General features: G+C 51.4%; 1 protein-coding gene across 4 annotated transcripts in view; it reads left to right on the forward strand.

Annotated features, from left to right (window-relative positions):
- Positions 1 to 19,865, forward strand: part of LOC147727191 (tight junction protein 2-like) — a 240,240-nt gene that overhangs the window by 75,683 nt on the left and 144,692 nt on the right. The window lies entirely within an intron of this gene.

Genomic DNA, 19,865 nt, shown 5'->3' on the forward strand with positions numbered 1-19,865 from the left:
TGGAACGAATACCTACCTTCCAAGAATACCATTTCTATATGAGGCCTAAACTTAAAAACAAGCACTGGCAAAACCAATGTTTCCCCCTATGAGAGGCATATTGGTTTTACTAATGGCTTTTAGCCATGTTGTATAGCGTCTTGGATTGGTGTACAGTGGAGTGGCATAGGGCAATTGGCATAATGTGGCTTGGCATAGAGTAGAGTGGCATGGCGTAGGGTAAAGCAGCACTGAGTTGGGTGAAGTGGCGTGGAGGTGTGTAGGGTGCAGTGGCGTAGGATACAGTGGCGTAGAGTGGCATTGAGTGAAGTGGCGTAGAGTGGTGTAAAGTGCAGTGGTGCAAAGTAGAATAGCTTAGACTGCAGCAGCTTAGAGTGCTCTAGAGAAGAGTGGGGCTGAGTAGAGTAGAGTGGCGTTGAGTAGAGTGGTTCAGAGAAGAGCAGAGTGGTGTACAGTGCAGAGCAGAGTTCAGTGATGTAGAGTGCTATGACAGAGTTCAGGGCCCGGGGTTGGGAGGGGAAAAAAGCGACATAGAAGGGGAATGGGTGAGAGGAAATAGAAGCTACATGGATGGGGATATGGGAGATGGACTGAAAACACAAGCATTCATATGGAGTGCTTGAACACAAACCAAAAAAGTTGCTCTAAAAATGGGAGAAGTAGATAGATACAAGTACTTGGTCTCTCCTCCAGGGGAGCAGGGGAGGACCAAACACAAGAAGAGGACATGACTCCCTCATGCATGACCAACTGGAGCGAAGCAAGTGAGAGCAACGCTGAAGCTAACGAATGATTAGCTATCGCGCAAGCTGTAATTTCACTGTATGTAAACAATAGTCTCACAGAGAGAACGTACGCTGTGTAGGTTCAACCTAACAAGATGGCTGGTTGAATGGAATAAAATGTGATTTGCCTTCTGTTATTTCGTTTTAAATACTGGGGACCGAATGAGAGAGGAGTAGCACAGAGATGTGGAATCCACGGAATGCTTGGCTTGTGGATAAAGAATAAATGTGATTGCTCAGATCTGTGGGCAATAAAGGCTGTTAATTATATATCCCATAATATGGCCCTGACCTGAAGCTGAATGCGAAAAAAGAGGGTTGCTTAATTTATAGCTGTTATTGAAAGAGAATTGGAAAAGCCAAAGGGTCTCGCCTTGATGACCTACTGGCTTTGTCAAAGCTTTTTGCAGAGAAAAAAAAGAAGAAAGGCACAATGACTCCATTATTGCTGGTGGCATGGGTGGATATTCGTCACTGTGCATGCAACCACCTAAGAAATGACACTATTTTACATTTCTTTTCATGTACTGTCGTTGATCCTAGACATAAGAAATAATTTTATTGTTGCAAAAGTGATTATTTTTGCCGTGTGGATCAGCCCAATAGCAAATTTAAAGGACTGTGAATGTGGGGAAGCATTGGATGGTGAGAATGAAGCAACAGGGAGTGGGGGATGGCGGGTGCCGAGGGACAACAAAGGCAGGCGAAAATGTTTTTTGGACTGTGGAGCAGCATGGAAGCAAATGGCAGCTGACTGGCCCTCCACAAAAATTAAAGCTTTTTCTTTAGGGACTGAGAAGCTTAGATGAGCAACAGAAGTGCAAGTGAAGAGTAAGCAATGGGGGAGGGTGCTGCAAACGCCAAACTAAAACAAGAATACAGTTGGGTATTGAGGGAGCAGCAGGGATGGGGAGTGGGAGGTGGGGGAACAAATAGTTGCTGAATCGTGTTGGGAGCACCTGCACGGCACTGATTACGTTGACTCAATCTGTTTGGTTCCTGCTCCACTTGGAGAGAGAAGGGCTATCCTGCCTAGGCCAGTGAGAACCGTATACTAATTAATATTGGTACAGTATGTAAATACAATTTATTAATCATATTATGAATCAATATAGCAAAATCTTAGTAGAACATTAATGTTGTAGGTGCTGCAAAAAACGGAACCGTGCAAAGTGAAATATATGAATAAAGTGCAGAGGTGCTTATTTACGATATATACTAGCAATATAGACAGTCTAGAAACTGAAGTTAAGGAAAATTATAAATACAAGACTCAAAACTAGAGTTCATTTGGTAAAAAGTATATAATCAACATCAATCCACTAGTAAAAGTAGACGTTTCGACAACACACAATTTATAACCCGGTCATCATCAGGACCTAGATGGTAGCAGTCAGCACAGCATAGTGGCTAAATGACACCAATTTCTTTGAAAAAGTTGGAATCAGTCCTCTTTAACCCCTTAAGTGCTGCCTCGGTGCATTGGCCGACGGCAGCACTACCTCCCCAGTGCTGCGCACGACCATTGGACGTCCATTCAGCACTAGTTCCAATGGACAGCGCAGCACTGAGGAGGAATGTTTAATAGCAGCTATGAGGTTAATGGTAACACTGTGTAGAGTTTAGTGGTGCAACTGTTTTCAAAGTTGTGGCAAAGCAATCCGGGTGGACATAACCAGAACAACAATGTCGCATATTCCCCGATACACAATTATTGGTGCAGACTTCTCGATTTACCACTGCAAGATAGCAATCCCTCCTCTTCCATATGATACATTTAGCATACAACAATTATTTCGTTTTTCCATGGATGTACCAGTGCCCCACATTGCATACTATGTACCTTCTACTAATCTGTCTCTCTCCTGGCCAAGTACCTTCATGTGTTGTCATGTGGTTGTGCTTCAGGCTGTGCCACCTGAAGATCCTTTTCATATATCATACTTTTTCTGCAGCACAGAGCGTCTTTGTGAAAGGTAATTGCTCACACAGCATGTAGTGATGATGCAGGCTATGGGCAGGAGTAACCACAACATGAGCACAATGGCACGTCAAACCTCTGCACCTGGCTATCATCAGCCTACCTTAAGTAGCACTCTGGAAGAGACAAATGGGACAGAAGCTTCTCTCTCTATAGAACAGGAATTGTTGACTCCCTTGCATTCTGCCACAAATAATCCAAATGCAAGGGCTACTCGGCAATCTCCTGCTAAAAGATCACCAGGGAATTACATGAGTGAGGCCAGTGGGGGTCACCCTTCTTTTGAATTGAGGGAGCAAAGTCTGCTTCGTGACATATCATAAGAATGGTATGCTGCCATCACCACTTAATGTAGACAACCCGGAACAAGGGCTGGTATCCCATATCAGCTAGAGGAGAGGGCATGTTTGGTGTGCTCTCCAAGGTTTCGGAATCACACTCTGGACCTCAGAATCCAAGGACAGGCACAGGCTGTGCACGCTGGATGAAGGGCGAGCTGGTCCACAAAAAGTCAAAACACCAGATATCGCACGCAGTTGGGTGACCCAAGGCAGCTATACAATCCCCATACAGTAGTCATTTCCGTCCCAACAAGTCATTTACTGAAATGTTTTCTGGACATTTAAAATGCTAAGCTTCCAAAAAGACGACTCCTTACAGGCATTTAATTGGATGACCTGCTTTCCAAAATGTCATTTATTACTTTGTCTAGAATACAATGTTTGAAGAAATGTAGTTTATTTCGTTTTGATTATTTTTAAAACCGCTCTCAGGAGGTTTCTCTCTCCCAGAAGTCACTGACCTGGTTACATCGTTCTACTTCTGGCTATCCGAGGTAGGGTGTTTTTAAGAAGAGTATGATTTTTTTCAATTTAATGCTCATCTGTAGTTTTGTGTTTTGGGGAAATTAATAAATAAGTCCAATTAATGGGTCATCCTCTCTGGCAAGACCCATCATTCGAAAGAGCATTTAAGTAACAGCATATCCGCACTGATAATTCAGCAATCCTAGTAGTGCTGGGACACTATAGCTGTGCGCTCTACAAATCTGATGATGTGATTGGATTTCTCTCATACACACAAATATGACTTACCGTTTTCTTTGCTCAGGCAGTTTTCCAGTTGTTGGTCTACAATAAATGTACACCCATTGATTAAAACATTTTTCAAACTTTATTTTTCAGTTTACATTTTACAAATAAAAACAAATCAAATCGGTATATGTAGGCATATTGTTGAGTGTCATGTAGGACAAAAGGCAGCAGCTGGGAGGGAAAGGTACAATGAGGAGAGAAAAATAATTTGTAGTAATATATCTGATAGAGACTACTAGCCGCAGATTCCTTCCCGTGGAATTGACCCCAGGCGTGAGACTGGATCCGGAAAACTTTTTGGCACAACATCCCTGCGCGCCAGGGGACGGCATCACGCAACTCCACCCAAGTGTCGTCCGCGTACGTGACGTCAGCGAGGTCACATAAGTCCCACCCTGGTGCACCAACGTCCGTTTTTTCCTTTTCCGTTTGCAACGCGGATCCGGTCTCTGTCTCATTTGTGATATATTTTGGTGGAACAGTGTGCAAATGCCTTCGGACTTCAAGACTTGCACGTTGTGTGGGCGTCTTATGTCGGTGACGGACCCTCACCTCATTTGAATGAGGTGTTTAGGGGAAGACCACGGCACTACCGATTGTGAGGCGTGACAACAGCTGAAGCCGAAGTCTCGGCGGGAGCGCCGGATGAAACTGCTCTTGGCGCATCTTTCAAGGTTGGCTTCATCCTCTCGATCAGCCTCGGCAGACTGTTTTCAGAGGCGGCCGTCGTCGGCGTCTTCATCCCTCTCCAATGTCGCAAGAGCGTCGCTCCTCGGTGGGTAAGTGTGGTAGCTTGTCCCCAGGGGCTGGGCTTCGGCCTGCCGGGGGCGCGGGCTCTCCGCGGGTGATGCAGCCCCGCGTGTCGTCCTCCTACCCAACGTTTCCCGGTGAAACGGCGTAGAGTCCAGATGGAGGCTTTGCAGGCCACCGCATGCGTCTCCTCCTCCTTCCCCTCCTGGGGCGTCGGCGGATCCCTTGCATTGCGCTGGGCCCTCCGCGGTGCCGGCTCCGGCGCTGACTGGCTAGGCTCCAGGCTTGGTGGATGTGGTGCTGTTTGGGTACGGCCCTTCTGGGGTCCCTCCAGTCCACGGCGCTCCTGCCTCGATGCAAAATCCCGCTGGAGTTGTGGGAGGTTGCCAGGGCTTGGGTCTCATCCCCGAGCCCGCTCCGCCCTCTGGATAGGCGGCAGCCTTGTCCACGGCTCAGCTGATGCTGACACGGTACCGGCACCTAATGGACCGGGCGGCGCCACAGGGGTCGGTGGACCCTCCTTAACCTTCGCTCTGGGTCGATGCTGGACGGGGACTCCTCGTCCTCCTCCGAGCCCCTTGCGTCCCTCCGCGCGGGCGGCTGCCTCGTCGGAGGGCGAGTCGGAGGTTGAACTGGCGGCACCGCATGGTTTGGGGGACCACCTCCATCACATTCTGGGCTGAGGCTGACAGAGGGCTTCGTGTCACTCCCCTGGTCCCTCTCGTTTCTCCACGCAGGTGGCTGTCTCATCGGAGGTAGAGTCAACGTCGTTCCAGTGTGACTTAGACGAGCCCTATCCGGCGTCTCCTTCGGCGACGGATGGTGGTGATGTCGTGCCTCGAGCGGCGGACTCTATGACGCCAGACAGGCGTCTAGTCAAGGATTCGTCTTCGGACGCTCCCTCTTCTCTGGAGGTTGGGTGCCTACTGGTGTCATTCCCCCCGGAGACAGGCCACCGGCCTGGTGGTTTTTTCACCAGCGTCATGAAAGGGTGGCTCCCCTCCTTACCCGAGGCCAAGGTGTTCGCCGGAGGAGCAGCAGGTCCCCCACTCTTCGGTTCCTTCTAACTTCCATGTCTGGTCCTTGCCCGTCCCGCTCAGTATCGGGGTCGGCCGCCTTAGTTTACAACCGTCGCCCACAGAGGAGCTGCTTTCTCCACCGCAGGGCCCTACGGAGGCGGGGCTCGGCCTTAGCTCACACAGTTTCAAGGCTGTGGGTATTCTGCACATGGGTGACTTGGTTGCTCATTTCCAGGCGGACCATGTTTTGGAGGTTCTCCACCTGGGCTCTGGTGGGAGGGAGCGATTGCTTCCCTTTGAGGGTTCGCTCCTGTCTTCCCTGGAGGGGGCTTGGAGGTGCCCCGCCTCAGGGGATCCGGTGCCTCAAAACCTTCTGCACCCTCCGGCGCCGCGTGACCCGGCGTGTCTTTCCCGCCACCCCTCTGCCTCCAGTCCACTTTTGCAGACTGCTTTTCCCTCCATGTTGCCCCACAGTCCCGGGAGGCCCGCTGGCTGGACTCTTGGGGGCGCCTTGACCAGTGCTGCCCTGCGGACCCTTAACACCTTATGTGTGTTAGCTAGGGCCACCTCTTGTTTGTGGTACTCGGCTGAGTCCTTGGGATCCGCCGTGTCACAAGAGACTGTTTAGGTGGACTTACGGCACCATGCGCTGGATGGCCTGGAGCAAGCTGCGTTTATTCTTCGCTCTGCTCTGGACATCTCGGAGGTACTAGGCCGGGCCATGGCTTTCTCAGTCACCCTCTGCCGCCATGCTTGGCTTCGGGATGGTGTGTTCCCTGAAAATGTTAGGGAGCGGCTGATTGATCTTCCATTCAATGGCACCCTGTTATTTCATGCCCCGGCATAGTCCGCCATCCAAAGGTTCTTGGCAGGGCTCAGTCGTCCTCCTCCTACTCCTTCCCCCTACTCAGTGACTGCTGAGTTGATCAGGTCTGGACCTTCTTCTGGGCCGCTTGCCATTGCTGTGGTGCGTTTTATGGCCACTTGAGTCCTCCTTGCTGGGACTGTGGCGTTGTTGGCTGCTGGACAGCCCTTTGTTGACTGTGTGTTTTGCTAGAGTTTTCTGCATAGACTTGGCCCTGAGATTAGGCCTTCTGTTTTCCTCTTGGGCTGATTGATGAGCCTTCCGCTGGTTTTTCTTTTTCCCCCGTGGTTCTTTCGTTTTCCACTGTACTGCGGATATTTCTTCCAAAGAGTGTTCCCATGTCTTGGGAGTTAACTTAGCCCATATGGGGTAGTGGTAGCTGTTATGTAGCCTACTCTTTGCTTGGGAGTTCTGGTCGCCTTCGGGCCCCTGCTCTCCTTAGAGATTGTATGTTGCTGATGCTTCTTTGGGTTGTGTGCGCGGACACCTCGTAGTAGTGTGTCCTCTCTTTCCTGCTCCTGTCCTGGAGGCTGGGATGATTCTGTGTTTCTCCCTTTGCCAGACTTTGCCTGCCTGATCTTCCTGGGCTCCGGGCTGTTCTTCCTGCTTCTGGATGTTTATTACTGCTGCTAGTCTGTTACCTTCCGTCTATGGTGGGCTAGCCTTCTTTTCCCTCGTTTCCTTGGGCCCTCTAGGCTTTCTTCTTCCTTGTCCTGGCATTTTATAGAAGCTCTGTTGCCTTGTAGGGACGTGGGGTGCTTCGGTCTCCCTGCCCTTGCTTCCTCTGTTGTGAGTGAACGGGCTTTTTCACATCCTTTCTCCTTCCTACATCACTTTTGGGGTCGGTGGTGTTCTGCTTGTGGCGTCCATCCCCCCCTTTCGCCCCCCTCCTGCCTGGGACTCTTCACCCTGTTCCTTGGACTAGTCCCCTGTGGGCCTCTCTGTAATGTCCAGGCTGGTGGGGTCCTTCCGCAGGCCCTCCATCCCCATGGTATCGGTAGGGTATCTATTCTATGGGAAGGAATCTGCGGCTAGTAGTCTCTATCAGATGTACGAGTTACTTACCTCAATGACGATAAACCTGGTAGAGACGATTCTAGCCGCAGATTCCTTCAAGCCCGCCCTTCCTCCCCGTTCTGCGAGGACCTTTTGGCTTGCCCTTCTGCACCCGCCTCCCGGCGGATGGCTTGGTGAATGCGTGCATTCTTTCGCTCTTGACTTGCTTTTTGTTCCTTCCTCTTCTTTGACACTGTTGAGGTTAGATCTATAGGCACTACTGGGCTCCTCTGCTCTGGTTGCTCCAGGATTGAGGCTGGCCTTCCTTTGTCCGCCCTTTCCCTCCCTCTTGTTTCTGAAGGTCTTGTTTCCTATGCTACCCTCTGGGCTTTGGCATTTTGGCCCTGCCCTGACTCCCTTGGGGGGGGTGGTGGGGTTGGTGTGTGTCGCGCTCTGTGTTGGGGTTGCCTTGGAGGTCTGTCGTTCCCGGTTTGTCTTGGAACTGGTTTCCTTTCCTGGGTCTTGGTTGGGGTTGTAGTCCTGCTAAATGTTGTCATGACCTCTGGCATGTGTTCCTTGTCTCAAGGGGGGTACTGTTTTCATGACTGGCAGGGTGGCTGCTCAGGGCTGTGCTCTGTTCTTACTCCTTTCCCTGCCTTTGGTTACTGCTGTGTTGACGCTGCTCCTTATGGGGTTCATCACCATCCCTTTATCTTTTTTCCTTTTCGCACACTGTTCCCATGCTTCCACAGTTTCTCTGCTGGCTCTGCATTGTGGCGCAGAAAAAATCTCAGAAGAAAACGGACGTAGATGCACTGGGGTGGGACTTATGTGACCTCGATGATGTCACGTACGCGGACGACGCTTGGGCGTAGTTGATGATGCCGTCCCCCGGAGCGCAGGGATGCTGTGGCAAAAAAGTTTTCTGGATCCAGTCTCACGCCTGGGGATAATTCTACGGGAAGGAATCTGCGGCTAGAATTGTCTCGACCAGATACATCGTTACCGGAGGTAAGTAACTCTTACAGTGAGGAAGGAATTGAACATGGCACGGAGTTCCAATGCGGACATTACTGGGGTCGAGACTCTCGTTCCCAACCAGGGCTAGACCTACCGGCTATACCTAATCCACTCTCCCCTTTGCCGGAGGTATCCTGCGAGGAGGGTTCCCCCTCCGCCAACCCACAGGTACACGTCTCGCCAAGCTAGCATGTCATCTTGCAACTTCTCGTCCCTGCGGGTGAGCTTCATGTGGGCCTCTTTGGCCAGGGACCATTCACCGACCTCTTTGAGCCAGAAGGGGACTTCTGGGGCCCTCTGCCCCATCCAAGTTATAGCTACCCTGCGCCTAGTAAGCACGAGCATTAATTGTAGAAGCTTGTAGGGGAGTTTCTCTTTCTCGGGCTTCCAGACTAGTGCAAGCAAACAATGCAAGGGTTCTGGTGTCATTCGAAGGCCTGTGGCTGCAACAAGCCTTCGCATCACCTCCACCCAAACTGTCTGACCATTGGACAATCTCATGCCAAGTGCAAAACGTCTGCTTTCTCCTCTGCACTTCTAGGGCATTTATCTTCCCTATCACCAGAGATGTGTTTCAGGGATACCGGGGTTAAATAAGTGCGGTGTAGGAGGTTGAAGTGCGTCAACTTAAACCTGGCGTTGCATGAAACTGTGCATGTGAGGGAGCCTATGCGAGCCCATTGTTTCTCCTCCAGCTGGGTAGCGAGATCCTTCTCCAATGCGGCCTGAGATGGCGGTACCGGAGGGGTGGAATCCTATTTCTAGCCTTGTACAAGAGAGTAATCAATTTGCGGCCTGTACCGCATGAGAGAAGGAAATTCAAAGTGTGAGTCAGTGGTGGAATATCCGGGTACTGGGGCCAGCTATTTTCACCGCATCCTGGATTCCCCGGTAGTGTAGCAATTGGCCCCGTCCAAGGCCAAAGTTCTGTTCCGCCTGCTCGTATGTGATGAAGGTCTCGTTGGGAAAAAGGTAGGCAAGAACCTCACACCCAACCTCCCTCCAAGATTGAAAGGACATGCATCGCCCCATGTCTATGAAGGGGCCCAGTATCCAAATCGGGAGGTCCCTGTGAAAGGGTGCCCTCTGTAAAACCCTCCCAACAACCCGCTGGCATATACCAGTTGGAGTGGACCAGGAGGGTCCGGGGTGCTCCTCTGTTGGAGGGGAGCAAGGGCCAGTCTGGAGCAACCAGACCAGCGGTGGTGTCGTCGAGGAGCGTTTTCAAGAGGGCCACAAGCCAGCAGGCAAGTAGCCGGATAACGCGGTGAGCAGCAAAGAGCAGAAGGGCCCCACGCAGATCTGGTGGATGCTGGGGGGCTGGACTTCGGTGCTGGAGCTGCTCAGGGTCAGGGCTTCTCGAACCCCAAAGCACTCACTCGAGGATCCCTCGGCGGTCGTGCTGGATAAGCGTCGTGCAGTTCTGAAGATGGCCGGTCCCTCGAGGTCTCGTCAAACCCACGGATCTCAGCTGAGCTGACGATGTAGGTAGAATCTTGAGAAGAAGTCTTGAGTTCCTTTCGCAGAAAGTAGTTTCAGGATTCAAAGATGATCTAATTTGGAAGGGGGCCCGCTCCTATCTTTATACTAGTAAAAGGGGCTGGCACGCGACTAGGTCCTGCCCATGGGTGGGACCAGGAAGGGAGTGGTTACACCCCTCTCCCATGCCGGACTTTCCCCAGGTCAGGGGCTGGTGTGCCCCTGGAACTGGTTCTAGCCGGCCTATGCATAGTGAGCACCGGGGTGCCACTTGCAGTCACCTTCCTCTAAAGCCCTGCCTACCCAGGATACACAAAACCCTGTCTGGGATGGTGCTAGCACCGCCCCGACAGGAAACCCTTTGTCCAAGCCTCCCTCGCTGGAAGGACTCCCAGCAGCAGGAGGTCAGACTTGTGTCTGTTGTGGCAGCATCCATTTTGTGATGCTGAGGCTTGAGTTAACTTTAACGGGGGTTCACAGTTGCATACATGTCGTGTCCCTCTAGAAGGGTGGAATGCTAACCCCGTCGCCAGAATTGGCGAGGGGTTAGTATTCCAATTCGTATGACACCTTACTCGACATGTTTTGATAAAGCGATACCAGAGTTAGCATATAACCCCGAGGATTATAATGCACTTAAGAGTATATGGTACGCGTTATCATGGAACAGCTATTAGGCCTTGGTTCCGCAAGCTGCAAACGGGCTCAGCTCATGCCAGAGCACCATCTCACACGATTCCAAGCACTCTGCCTTCAGGATTGTCAAGGCCTGCCATAGGAGTGACTGATAGGAATACGGGTGTCCATTTTAGGGTTAGATATAGGTATACTATATCTAAAGCAAAGGGTGAGTACACCACCTTGCCCCAGCTGTCGTGCAGGCAGTTGTGTCAGATTTAGATGGCCAGCCAGGGGTGGCCTAATACATGCTGCAGCCCCTGGTAGGCCCTGGGTACACCTATGCCCTGAGTTACAGGGTCTGATAAGGTGGCCCAGTACCAATTAGATATGTACCTAAGGTACATGGAATCCATTTTACAGAGAGAGCAGTAGGCCTGGGGCCCTGAATAGCAGGGTCCCAGGTCAACTAAGTCGGAAAACCAGCAAAACACCAGGCAAAAAGTTGGGGGCAACCATAGTCGGGTATCCACCTTCCTACACCATGATCATCCCTTTCAGGGTGCGGTTGAACCGCTCAACCAGGCCATTACCCTGAGGATGGTAGGGGGGGGTGAACCGGTATGACACCCCACACTGTTGCCAGAGGGACTTCATGTACCGGGAGATAAAGTTTGTGCCTCAGTCGCTTACCACTTCCCGGGGGAATCCCACCCGGGAGAAGATCCCCATGAGGGCCCGGCCCACGACCGGGGCCGTCACGGTCCGGAGGGGGATGGCTTCGGGGTATCGGGTGGCGTGATCGACCAGAACCGGAATGAACCGGTGGCCTAAGGAGGTCCGGGGGTCCAGAGGTCCGACGATGTCGATTCCCACCCTCTCAAAGGGGGTACTGACAACGGGAAAGGGCTGGAGGGAAGCCTTACGCTTGCCTCCGCTTTTGCCGCTAGCCTGACACGTGGGGCAGGACTTACAGTGGTGTTCCACATCGGCCCGCATTTGGGGCCAGTAGAAATGGGTCACTAGTCGTTGGAAGGTCTTATCTTGGCCCAGATGTCCTGCCAGGGGCACATCGTGGGCCAGGTTGAGGAGGAGTCCGTGGAAATGTAGGGGTACCACCAGCACGCGGGCTGACCCTAGTTCAGCGGTCTTCTGTTCACTGTACAGTAGGCCGTTTTCCCAGTAAAGGTAATGGGAGCCGGACTGGTCTCCAGCGGCCTGGGCTGCGGCCTGTCGCCGGAGCCCCTCTAGGGCAGGGCAGGAGGTCTGCTCTTGGCAGAACATCTCTCGGGACGGTCCTCCCTCTTGGCGCCACTGGGCCAACTCGGGGAGATCGGCTAGGGTCGGGACTGGTTCGACAGCGGGTCCAAGGGGACCTTCGTCGGATGCGTTTTCTTCGATGGGGGGCTGGTCGAGGACCGTGGGGTGCTCGTCACCCTCGGGACATCAGGGGCAGAACTGGGGAACTCGGGCTCTTCGTTCCCGGGGTTGGACATTCTGGCGGTCATGGCCCGGGTGCTCACACAGGCCTATTGGGGCAGTCCTAACATTGCTAAATGGGTCTTTCTCTCTACCTCTTTCCACTGGGAACTCTCTAAGTCATTCCCCAGGAGGCAGTCTACAGGCATGTCCGTGCGGACCGCTACCCGCAGATCGCCCGAGACTCCCTCCCACTCAAACGGGACCTGTGCTATCCTACAGGTGCGGACGGAATTATCGGCTGCTATCACCCTGCAGGAGGTGTGGGGGATGATCATGGACTCAGGGACTAGCGTGTACCTAACAGACGTGATGCTGGCTCCTGTGTCTCGAAGGGCTCCTATGCTGCTCCCCTTAACCTTCACTGTTTGGCGGTACTTTTCTGTGTTGTCGGGCAGGTAATCTCCTGGGATCATTTCGCCAATCCCCAGGGAGGCTAAGACCATGGCTGCGGGCTCCCACTCCCCCTGTTCTTCTATCTCGTTTTCTTCTAAGGCCACTGAGGATATCTGTCTAGTGGAGGGGCCAGTGGGAGTGGATTTCGGGGTCATGGGACATCGTGGGTCACCGGCATAGTGCCCGGGTTGCTGACACTTGAAGCACGTGGAGTTGGGGCGGAGCCCCGGGGGTCCTGCACTCGGGGCGGCTCTCGTCACGGGAGGAGTGCGGGGGGCCTGGTTTCTGGGGGGACTACGCTGGGGCCCTGACTGGGAACCTTGCTGCTTGCCCCGACCTCCCCCACCTCGCTGGCGGGAAGATCCTTGGTCGTTCCGCGGGGGGTCTCCCCCGGGCCCCCTCTGGACCCGGGTGGCCACCCATCGATCGGCTTCCACAGCCAGTTTCCGTGGGTTGGCGAGCTTGCTGTCCAGGAGATGCTGTCTTAGTTCCACAAAGCAATTAACGGACAGGTGCTCGTAAGCCACTAGGTCGACTAGGCCTTCGAAGGTGGTCACATTGCTGCCCTTGATCCACCCGTCTAGGGCCCGGGTGTAGTAGTTCACATAGTCTACCCAGGTGGTGCCAGGAATCTTTTTGCACTCCCTAAACCGCTGGCGATACATTTCCGGCGTGAGGCCGTAGCGAAAGAGGAGAGCGTCTTTCATGTGGGGGTAGGCGTTCATGTGTGCCGTCGGTAGGTCCAGCAGGGTGTCTCTCCCCTCGCTGAGGAAGCGGCTCCACAGGCCGGCCCCCCAGTCCTTCTCGGGGATCCGGTGAGCGGACATGGCCACCTCGTATGCTTTGAACCACTGCTGGATGTCGTCCCCTTTGTAAAATTCCTTTACAACGTCCTTGGGGATATGCACCTTCGTTTCTTTGGGGACCACTTGTTCCCCAAGTCCCGGTGATCCGGTTGCTTCTTTTCTGGCATTCAATTCGAGTTCTTTGAGGCTGCGCTTGAGCTGAAGTTTCCGTCCTTCATGCTCCCTCTGGAGCTTCTTCTCCTCTAGCTCTCCCTGGAGCCGCATCTGCTCCACCGCCAACTTCTTTTCTGCGAGTTTGAGTTTGCCCTCCAATTTGAGGCGCGCCAGTTCGAGCTCATGGCTTCAGTCATGTTCTCGATCGGCCATCTCCTCCGATGACCGCTCTCTCCCGGTTGCTGGGCTCCGGGTCGGTTGCTGGATTCTCTCACCGGCCGGTGTACCGGGTTCGGTCTGTGGCCTCCCTCCCTCGTCGTCTTCGGTCAGGGGGAGGGGTGCTCCGGACTCTACCCAAGCGGTTAGCGCTTTCTGGAAATCTTCCTTAGTACTTAGTCCGGTACTCGGGATACTCAGTTCTTTGCAGAACTGCTTCAGCTCTCTATGTGTGTAGTCTTCCAGGAGGTCCTTGTCGAAGGTTGTCTTTACACCAGATTCTGTAGTCGTCCTTGTTGCTCTTCTTTTCTTGTGCGCTTGCTGCGCGTGGGTTCAGGTAGTGTGTCAGTGGTACGATCTTCAGACGTAGGTTCGTATCGCGTTGCTGCCACCAATGTTGGAAGGCGGTGACCCCAGGGGTCAAAAGGACTCTCCTAACCGCCTGGAACCTCCTCTCCCACAATTACTGCCGAGTCTTAACGAGGGGGAGTCCCCACTGGGGAGGACTGATCGTACACACTGTCGACACACCACACTTATGAACGGACACCACACCGTGATTCTTTATCAAGAAAGACTTTATCAAGATTAAAAGTAGGGGGCAATACACAGCGATCGAGGGATCGCGAAGGTCTCGTAACGAGGGATCGGGGAAGCAGGACAGTCTTAGGATGCCAGCTGGCACGCCACGCACCCTGCGCACAGTTCTCAATCCTCAAACTGGGGGGTACGGGGGCTGGCGATGGGACTTGCTGTCCTACTCACTTCTTAGTTCAAGATGATCGTGAGGGTAGCGTCAAGCCGCGACGAGGTCAGCAGGGCTTGGTCAGAGGTACTCCGTTGTACTCGTAGGCAGGTGGAGCCGCGACAGCAGGGCTCCGATGGTTCAGGTCTTGTGCTTCGAGAGGGAGCCGCGACAGCGGGGCTCCGCTGGTTCAGGTCTTGGGCTTCGAGAGGGAGCCGCGACAGCGTCAGCAGGGCTCCGATGGTTCAGGTCTTGTACTTCGTGAGGGAGCCGCGACAGCGTCAGCAGGGCTCCGATGGTTCAGGTCTTGCGCTTCGAGAGGGAGCCGCGACGACGTCAGCAGGGCTCAGTGGGTCAGAGTCTGTTCTCCTCAAGGTCAGCCGCGATCAGATCAGCAGGGCTTTCTTGTCCAAGATACAACTGCCGACTAGATGGACGGCAGGCTGTCTTATAGTACTGGAGCTCTTTGATGTCCGGACCCTCAGAGGCAGGAGGCCGGAGGTCCGAGGGCCAGGCGCCTGATTGTCTGGGCGGTTGGTTCTTTGATGCTTTGGACCATGTGTCCAGGGAATCCCAGACGCCCATCAGGGCCTGGAGCTAGCTCACTAGGAGGCCCAAGGTGCAATCGAAACCAGGCCCCAGGGATAGTTCAGAGGTGTGAGGGGAACCAGTTCCTCGGAAGGGGGCCGGAGGTGTGATGGAAGTCTTGGTTTCGGGTACTTGGTGAGTCGTTCACCCCCTGGGCGGATCTGGGCGCGCCGGACGCGCACGCTTAGCTGTCGCCAGGAGTGGCCAGGGGCTGCCGAAAGGAAAGAAGGCGGCCGGCCGGCCGGGGTGGCCAAACATGGAGTCTGATGGTCACGTGCACGGGTGCAGGCACGCGGTCTAGCAATTCTGGCAGGGCGTCCCGGGGAGCTGGCAAATAAAACCGGGCATCATCCGCATATAGGGAAACAATATGGGTCATGTCACCCATTCTAATTCTCCACCTTTCCATTTTAGTCCTGACCCGGAGCACTAAGGGCTCTATGGCCAGAGCGAACAATAAAGGCAAGAGGGGGCATCCCTGGCATGTACCCTTTCCTAGTTGCCACTCTTCGAACCTCGCGCCCCCAAGTTTAACTCTAGCACAAGGAGCTGTATACAGAATGTGAATCCAGTGACAAAATTTGGGACCCAGCCCCACAGTGTGCAAGACCTCAAAAAGGTATCCCCAGTCCACTGTGTCAAGCGCCTTGGCGAGGTCAATGGACACCAACACCATCTGTTCCTCCCAATCCCCCATCGCATGCAGAATGTGATTCAGCCACTGCAGATTCATAGCTGTGTTTCGTCCCGGTATGAATCCACACTGATCCTCATGGACCAAGTGAGTCATGTGTGGCGCTAATCGAGAGGCCAGGAGCTTACATAAGATTTTAACATCTGTGTTGATCATCGTAATACACCCTTTAATTTTGAAATGGGTTTTGGTATTATTTGACACTGAAACAGTAGTGGGTATTGCGGCACAAGATTATGAACCTAAGAATATTAAACTTTAGAATATTAAACTTGAGATAATATGAGAAGTCAGTTTTCTCCTGAAACGACTAACTTTACTCTTCGGCGTCACCCACATCGAGCTTCACTTCTTTACTTCATTTAGTATTACCTTGGCACTACAAATATGCTTTCCCTGCATTTGCTAGCTCATGCTGTTTGTTACAGAAAGCCCTAAACGTAATGACTATCCTTCTTTCTAACACCCTAAAGGGATCACAGTTCTACGTCTTGGCTGCTGTGCACTAGCTCACGCCTGCTAGGTGTGCTTAGCACTTGTTCATTTTACAGAATCCGTACTACAATTTCTTTATGTATTTTCTGAATGATATGTGTAGCTGGTGTTTGTTTTTATTTAGTTTCATCTCCGATACCAGAAGGGTTCCTTGATGCTGAGGAATAAAAGCTGCTAAGGATGAAAGGTCAACAATCACAGAATCACTATTGAGGGCATAGCTTTTCCCCTAGAGCAAGTAAACTTTGGAAAGAATTGCCAGATGAGCCGAGGGAATTTGACTACCTCTGAGAATCCAGATTAGCCTTGAAGTCATTGATTGGCTCCTTATTGAGTTAAGCTGACAAACTCTGGGATGCACCTGCGCGTTGGAATTTGTACAGACACCTGAGAAGACTGTAAGGAGCATTGCCTGCAATCCTACATTTAAAGTGTCATTTACTCCTGAAGAAGGACAAATATCCCGAACCACTTGTCTAGAGATGCACAGCACTGGCTGCACCAACAGTGGTGAATACTAAACACTTACAACTAAAGTGTGTCTGGGTGAATTTTGTGCTGGTATGCCAAGCAGTGTGCTCCCTCCCACCCTTTTGTGAATAGCCCTATAGTTGCACTTCTTTTTCTCTATTTCCTGGATTTGTGCCACTACGTAGGTGCCTTTATGGGTTATGGAGCTTTAAAAATGATTTGTTGATAAAACAATATCGTTCTCAACATCCTTTTAAATGCAATATTTGAATTAGTCATTCTAAGTTGCAGAGTTGCAGTGACCGCTTGTTCCAGAGTATAGGACCTAACAGCTCTGGTGATCTCTCGCTGATGTACCTCCTTTTTAGGTCGAACCTACTAGACCGTGTGTTCCCGGTCTGTTGAAAGTCGTATTGTGGGTGTACCAAGAACATACATGTGTGCACAGCCCGCCCATTGCTTACCATTGGTCTGTTTTCCTGTCACTCATTTACTGCTTCTTGTCAGCCTTGCGTTTCCCTCACCCATGGAGCATAGCCTTTACCCTCTTACCACCTTGATTTGTTTTCATCTATGCTTCCTCTGCTTGCTTTTCAAGCACTACTTTTTTTCTTTTGGCTTAGCACTCCATAAGTGCTTTCCAGCTGTGTCTCTCATGTACTTCCCTCCCCCAACAATCAGTGTTCCTGTCTGTCACCCATAAGTTTCTCCACACCAACTTCATGTTGTGCTCGCCTCGTGTACTACTCCCCTCGTGTACTACTCCCCTGTTGCTTTCTCTCCTGTGAGCATCTCCACCACCCACTGCACATTGCTCTCACCCATTGCTTCTCCAACCCATTCCTGCTCTAAGTGTTGCTTCCACCACCCATGACCTTCTCTTTCGCCCACTACTTCTCCTCACCTACCCCTGCTTCCGTGTTGCTTCTGGCCCCATACATCATTTTGTAGGAGTGCACTTGTGTGGTGTGCATCTCTACAAAATGACACTACTGCCTGTCTTTTAAAAAAATCTTTTTTAGACATGCTGTATAGCAGTAGGCATGCTGTAGAGCAAGGCTGAAAACCATTGGAAAAGCCAATGGGTCAAGGTGCCCAACCTATTGGCTCTGCTAATGCTAGTTTGTCCTTGGAGTCTTGAGCTGCAAACTGTTCTGATGGAAGATGGCGGAGAGAGCAGAGGAAAAACTGAAGGCTGGACCAGAGTGTAGAAAACGTTCGGCACCACAGTCTTTTAAGTGAATAATGTGTGTAGTACACCTGCCTTTTCTGCATGGCCATTAGATGTTTCACCTTTTGCTGGAACCTTTATCTGTGCTGGCTTTAGAATTCTGTGCACTTTACCTCTACTTTCCAGAAGTAAAGTGCCTATGCTCACCCTTTAAACATGGTCGAATTAGCATACTCCTAATTGGTATATTTAACTTGTCTGAGATCCTAGTATGGGTACAAAATGTACTAGAGGGATTGGTAGTTAAAAGCCGCTAGTGGACTGCAGCACGTCTTCTGCCATCCACTATAGTGGCAGTGCAAACATGGCTTCGGGCCTACCACTGTATCCTCACTGTAAAAGTGCAAAATCTGCACTGCGACCTGTCAAAATAAATCCTGTTTCATGGGTAAATACCTTCTTTCTAAATATTAGTAAGTCCATCTTATGGAAGCCTTGTAGCCCACAAAAAAGCGTTCATGGCCTTTAAAAGTGGACCATGTAGAAAATTAATATTACCATCTCCCCACAGTGACAGTTCCCTAAAAACGACTTTCACTGTGGCAAGCCTTGCTGTCCTATATAAAAAACCACAGTAAAAATAAAAATACTATTACTGTATCTCTGGAATGGGACCAGCTAGTAAAATAATGTAACTCTTTTTAATAGTTATAAAAAAATGCAATGAAATGGTGGTCAGATTTCTAATAAATAACTAGTAAAAGTAGCTTTTTTAGAAAGTTACCTTTTCTCTGCCTGGGCTAACAGACATCTGGTTAAGATAAGCCTATGAAGCTTTCAGCCTGTGCTCAGCCTTGAATTTGTGTGAAATGCCTCCCAGAAGTAAACAGCAGGCTGACCTGATTTGGCAGAGATGACTCCTCCGAACTCCACAGAACATACAGGGTGGGGGCTTTGGGCACCCTTTTTGACCTTACAGTGTCGAATCCTGTTTAAAAGGTCTGTTGAGCCGTATGTAACCTGTGAGCATACTTGAAAGAGAGGCACAAGATTCAGAGGCAATTCTTTTATATTCACGACATGGTTACTGAAGAAACCTGCTTTTGTCCTACCAGTCTTCTGTCTCTATTTGTTGTGGATATAGAGCCGATGCCAAACTCCATTTATGAGTTCGCTGTGGAAGGACATTGGGATTACCAGCAAATGCTCCTTGATCACACCCCCAGGTCTCCGAGCTTAAGTTGAGTGTGGCCGAAGACTTTTCTCATGTTCAAAATGCCCTGACTCGTGGCATTTTGCAGTAAGGCAAACAAGAACTATTGTAAAAATGGGTAGAATTTGCCTTGGGAACTTTTGCCCCAATGGTTAAGGTGTGCTCAGCAGTCACCCTACCCCTCTGGCTGGTTCCAGAAATAAATTTGGCACCTCCAAGCACCCAATTCAGAACGCTTTGTGGACCTGCTGAAGTTCAGAAGAGGACTGGACCTGCTGCCTGTTACCTGAAGGGAGCTGTGACAGACTGGACCAGCTCTCCCTTGTGCGCAGGAGAAGTGGACCTCAAGGATCCGTTGGCTAACCTACCTCTGTGGCTACATGGAGACAACAAGCTGCAAGAGGACTTTTCCTGGGAAGATCCAGCTGACCTGTGGCACCTGGGCTGGACCCTGGTGGTGGCCTCTGCCTGACACCCTGTGAGTCGCTAAATACTCTGAGACATGCGTATGCCTTGACTCCGTTTAGCATTGAGCTATGCGAATGCATGTGAGTGGTGCACACCAGTCACTGTCAGAAGGGCATTCTTGGAGTGTTCAAGTCGATGGGCTTGGTACACTAAGATTGCCTCTCACGTTTGTGTTTGGTTCACTTAAGTGAGCCCTTGCCTTGGTTGTTCTTGAGCGGTGGTGTCTTCGTTACAGAGACAGTGAGGTAGGACTTAGAGAGGTCAGTAACAAATGGAAGAATTAATTTGTATTGTCCCATTATCAGACTCTTGCTGTATTTAGATGTAACAAGATTGCATATTAGTAATAAATGTACTTTTGCA

This window comes from Lissotriton vulgaris, chromosome 3_1 (genome assembly GCF_964263255.1).
Source record: "Lissotriton vulgaris chromosome 3_1, aLisVul1.2, whole genome shotgun sequence".
Lineage (NCBI taxonomy): Eukaryota > Metazoa > Chordata > Amphibia > Caudata > Salamandridae > Lissotriton > Lissotriton vulgaris.